We start from the raw sequence: 5,752 nt of genomic DNA, 5'->3' as shown, positions 1-5,752 counted from the left end.
TGCACTGTTGCGATTTAATAGCTTACATATCATATAGCTTGCGTGTGGCCTTTTACCTCAAGGTTTGAAATGATCAACAGGCGAATCAATCAGGCAATATTGAATCATGCAACAAATTCGTACTCACGGAATTAAGAAAATTCAGAACCACATCAAATCTGTAAATCCCTAATTTCACACAAAACACAAACCATATACTAGATTTACATGAATAATAGCTAATGGCTGAGTATTATAATGACTTTTAGTCCAACAGTCTCATCGTTACTGATAAAAATCCCAACAAGTCTACTGACTGGGTTGGCATCTTACAGAAGATCACACTCGAACAGGCCAGGTCTCATAGTCGCGGGAGGGTATCCTGGCATTGAGTGCATTGGCATGTCGGTGGCTGTCATGTCAACCCATTCATTATGATTTGATATAGTTATTTAAATAAAGGTGCGCGATGCGTCTTAAGCTATTCGTACTCACTTATAATTTATCACCATTTCAAACAGACTATTCACGTAAGAACATGATTTTCGTAAAGTTAATGGTTTTTATTCTGGCATTTTGCCTTCTCATGCCATCTTCGGAAGGGAAATGCAAAAAACTACCACGTTCGCTGAGATCATACAGTCGACAGCAACTAAAACAGATCGGGTGAGTAACGCTATATACAATATAACACCCTGTCCGGTTGCATTAGAGCTACTTTGTTACTATGAGAATCACAAATTCTGTTGCAGAAAAATGCTGAAAAAAAAAACATCCATACCCATAGGTGGCGATGAAGACCAAGCAGACGAGGATCAACCGGTACGTAGTAATTGAAGAAACATAATAATATAGGCAACTGAACCACAGAATAGTGCGTTCGCTCGGTTAACGTTTGATATTTCCTGAAGGGAGACCATTGTTCCATAACAGCCTAGCAGCTAATTTGTTACAGAAGGCAACGTCTCTTATTTCTGTTTCCGTTGGGCTGCTTGGGCAAAATCAGTCACCCGACTGATTCCATTCTAAATCGAGTATCATCCCTCGATAGTAAGTTCACATTCATGGAATTTGAATCCCGATATTGAGATTACCAAAATCCTGTGTATGTACATTCGATGACAAATCGCAGGTATAGATCTCGTTCTCGGTAATGTCCATCTCGGTTCCAAGAGAGTATAGAAATCGCAAGTTTCGTTAATAAAAGCGTAGTATAAGGGGCGTACAATTCCAATGGAACAAATCGTCTCTCACTATAGTCGACTAGAAAATTATAAATAATACTCGATTCGGATTCGATCACCCAAACAATTATTTTGCACATCCCTATTCTTGGCCAGTGCGTCACATCCTCAAATGTAATTGAGAAGTGTACAACTGTACATCGAGGCGACAATGTCGGTGCTCTTTAGAATCAAATGACTTCTGGTCGCTGAGGATGGTGGAGGTTTGTCACTACTTGCTACTTTAATATACTGGGCAATATGCTGGAATCTGGAATGTTGGAATCAACGAAGGAAGTAGGTCTTCCAAATTCTAAAACTTCAGGTGGTGATGATAATAAGCGGCCCCTGACTGTATAAGTGGCACAAATAATATTTTCCATTGTAAATCAAATTTTATATGAATATGTATAGCATATTCGTTCCAGCCTCAGAGCTGTATCTCGAGTAATTTTGCAATTTGCAAAACATGCCAAACATGAGAGAACAAATATAACAATAATTTTGTTATGTTTTCCAGGAGGATGCCTTCGATCTATTCGAAGATATATAGTTCATCGTATGAGCTTACAATCTGGGCGACGGACCTATTCTGAGATATTTCCACTGTTTCTGTTTGCAATATAAAACCCACGCTTGTAGCAATAGTTTTGTTCTGCTTAGGGCGGTTTCAGGATAGATATCCGAGAGATATTATATCGCTTTTAGGACGGGCTAGGTCAGTGGTTCTCAACCTTTTTGACCTCGCGGCACCCTTAGGAAATGAAAAATAGTTCGCGGCACACCATCACAGTGGTTCTGAACTTTTTTGGCTTACGGCGCCTGCAAACTACCAGAATAGGCCTACTTATTAGCACCCAGTAGTAACGCCGACTAATGTGACTAATTCTGCAGTCAATCCAAAATGTTTCTGTGCTCCCTTTTTTTGAAATAAACTGAAAGTTAACTTTTGTATACGAAAAGCGTACATCATATAGCTTACTAAGCCGTGATAGAAAGTCGTCGTTTTCCTCGGGCCAGAATATATAGTTCTTTCGTAAATACAACAATCAAGGGGTCATTTTGATATATGCCTACGACCTCACAGAAACCTGGGGCTGCCTTAGAAACGATTTCATAGGATTTGTTTGACAATAAATCTGCCTACTGCCGGATTGGGTCTAAGACAGTGGTTCCCAACCTTTTTATCTTAATTCCCCACTTCCGATTTATTCCGAGCCTTCATTCCCCACCTAAAATCTCTATATCCATATCCACCCATTAAAGTGCGGCTATACCTCCAATAAAATTCTTGCAAGACTTTGCTTAGTAAATAGTACGTGCTATTGGGGATTGTCAAGATCCCCGGAATTGATCACTACACAATAAAATTAACGCAGCGGTGAACTGGTAACCGTAAACGCACCTCAGTAAATCTATGTATCTATCCTGGCGCGCAGCCAACAGAAAAATAGGTGTGGTTTGAACATTTTCCAATTGTTGCGGCGTAGCATCAATATACGTAAATGCCGAATATTGTCAGATAAACTTCCTGATGTTGACGAACTCATGCGTGCGATATATATACATAAGCCGCAGTAAACTACACTTTCTCACAGTAATAAAATAACTGGAAATAACATAAATACGTAATTTCATTTGTAACGAGTCCGCATGTGCTATCAAATAGCGAGTCCACGATCTCCCTTGAATACATGTTCATTGTTCAGCAATATGAGCTCTTGTTCATTGTTCAGCAATATGAGCTCTTATTACAACGAATCAGAATTTTTCTATCACTACGTTTCGTGACCGATGATGGTGTACAAATGAATGAAACATTTCTGGAGATCGCGTGTCGCTATCCAGGCGATTTTTGCTAATTGGAAGCACTGATAATATGAATTGCTGAATTGCAAATGAGCTATGCAATATTGGGTCGGCATTTCAACACGACATTAAACAAGGAGAATGTTTACTGTAAATATTTTTTCAAACGCGAGTCTATTCCCCACCAGAAATCCCGAAATTCCCCACCAGTGGGGAATTCCCCACCGTTTGGGAACCACTGGTCTAAGAGGTAAAGGACGACCGCCGCTAACGAATACTGGGACGTCGGGGTGCAGGCTATGTAATGCATTTTCACGCAGATCGTGTAGCACGCTTGAGGATAGCCATTAGCCATTCCTCAATAGTTCTACTGGCATATACCCGCAGTTCAATTATACTTCTAACAAACCAAGATTATAGCCTCAGCGGCGAAGCGAAGAGGTTTGTTACCTGATATCATTTGGTCAACCTTACTTCTCAATACTCATATACGTCGACAGTAACAGAACTTTATGCTGCAAGCCTACATTTTAACGGAAGTGCCGGCCCGATACTTAATAATCACAATGTGAATTGCCACGTTCGAAATTAAAATTTATAAACGCGAACGTCAATTCCAAATGAGTTGATTTCTCGCTGGTGCTTGGGAAGACAATGAGGATTAGCAAACAGCATTGTCGTACAGGCGCCGTTATGTCTGCTCTTCTCTTCTCTGCGTCTGATCAATCAACGAATTGTACAAAACTGAATTCAGCCTTCAAGGCAAAGCAATCTGCCCGGTAAAGCGAATTCAAGGAGGATATTGATTGCGGGAATACTATCAATTTTGATTTGTCAAATGTACAAACTTCACATTAAGCTAAATTTTGATTATGGATCATTTGCTATAGAATTATTTTGCGCCTTATTCCAAAACTCCGAAAAATTCGTCTCGCGGCACACTTGCGAGACGTAAATGGCACACTAGTGTGCCGCGGCACACCGGTTGAGAACCACTGGGCTAGGTAAATAGTGGTAAAAGCTAAGCTACATCACAAAAGCCACGCAAGTTAAAAATATATTGCTAGACTTTACAAGCGACCTATTTCCTGCGCTTCTTTCTAGCGCAACGCATATCCGCGCCGGCGATTACCGCGCTTTGAACAGAACTAAGACTCAATGACAGGGGTTGATAAATCATGTAACGTGGAATAACGCAAAATTCACAGCAGTTCAATATTTTATTAAGTTAGAACTAATATCCCCAGCGGCAACTGCGATGAAAAGAGGTACTAAATCTAGGTTACCGGGGGCCGACGACCGCGCTGCTTAGTCGATCTTACTCATCTTGTGCCACGGTTGGTTGATCAGCGAGCGGGAACGGCGACTGCAGGGAACGACATGAAACAAAAGAATTGAGCAGAGGTGGTCAAAGTAGTCACCGTCGCTACTCAAGTAGAAGTAGAAGTAACGCCGGAATTTTTACTCAAGTAGAAGTAGAAGTGGTTGTTAACAAGTAAGTAAGTAGGTATTCTACGCTTATTTTTGCCTACAAAACTGAAAACTGTCAAGTAGAAGTAGAAGTAGTCTAAAATCATAACTACTTAAAAAGTAGTGTGAGTTGGCAAAATCTACTTCAAGTACTTCAAAAAGTAGAAGTACTTCGTTACTGACCACCTCTGGAATTGAGTCACATCAGGGTGTCAAACTGAACGTGCGTCGCGCGCCGGATTCAAACATTCAGAGTACTCGTTGGACGGACCTGTCAAATAATTCCAAATTGTTACCACAAAATCCATGCTTTGCCTTTCACTAGAATACTCAAGTATCAACCAATTATGCATTATAAAAAACCTTGGCAAAGTGCGGCCCGCGGAGCTACTCTGAGAGGCCTGCGTGCCCGTTGCTAGAGATTCAAAACATCAAACCGACTTTTGAATATTGTTGTGTTGAATAAAACCATAGGCTATATATAAACTGAAGCCGGGTCAGTGTTCATGAGCAATAATATTCGGCGATTACGCAGCCTTCATCGTCCCTTACAGGCTCGCATGCGTAATCCAGATTCAAAATAAAGCCGATGTAGCAAAGTATGCCATAACAAGTAAAGTCACAAGACGTCACTCTTTCCATATAGTTTGGTTCTATTATATATTTAACGAACCTACTGAGGTTAGTTATATATAGTTCAAACCTTCTTCGTTGCTATTGTCACATTATGCATTACACGGCCTGTACTCCAAATTGTTTCGTGGTACGCTACGTTTCCAAATATCTATTTCAGTGGCAGACATTGGGTAGTCGTGATTAGTAATCGTAATCGATTGCGACGACTACACCATTTTTAAGTAATCGTAATCGCAATCGATTACATTCGAAAATCGGAAGTAATCGTAATCGATATTTCGCATATCTAATCGATTTCCTTGTGAAAGAACGATTATACTAGTCGACATGTTTTTTTGTTTTTTGGCCAAAATGATGACTAATAAGTTAGTTTTCGTACGCTGATTAAAAATATGAAGTCGATTTTTTCCTATCGCGTCAAGTCTTTTTATCATCTGTGATTTAGATTTTTGCATTTCAGTGCTAAAAACAGACTGTTGTGTGACGTATTCCTTGCTGTTGGGTCATAGTTATAACCATTGTGACGTCATCATAGGTGGTCAAAGTACTTACCATCGGTACTCAAGTAGAAGTAAAAGTAACGGCGTCAATTTCTACTCGAGTAGAATTAGAAGTAACTTTTTATGATGTATGTG

General features: G+C 40.1%; 1 long non-coding RNA gene across 1 annotated transcript; it reads left to right on the top strand.

Moving 5' to 3' along the window:
* The first annotated feature begins 480 nt into the window (after window positions 1-480).
* On the top strand, window positions 481-1,847 carry LOC145448989 (uncharacterized). Its single transcript, XR_013918092.1, has 3 exons — window positions 481-645; window positions 732-801; window positions 1,723-1,847. It is a non-coding gene; the product is annotated as an uncharacterized LOC145448989 (long non-coding RNA).
* Window positions 1,848-5,752: the final 3,905 nt, after the last annotated feature.

This window comes from Botryllus schlosseri, chromosome 10, assembly GCF_051294905.1.
Source record: "Botryllus schlosseri isolate E-star chromosome 10, Bs_hap1, whole genome shotgun sequence".
NCBI lineage: Eukaryota > Metazoa > Chordata > Ascidiacea > Stolidobranchia > Styelidae > Botryllus > Botryllus schlosseri.
Note: the sequence above shows the minus strand (reverse complement) of the source record. Positions and strands in the feature narration are given on the sequence as shown.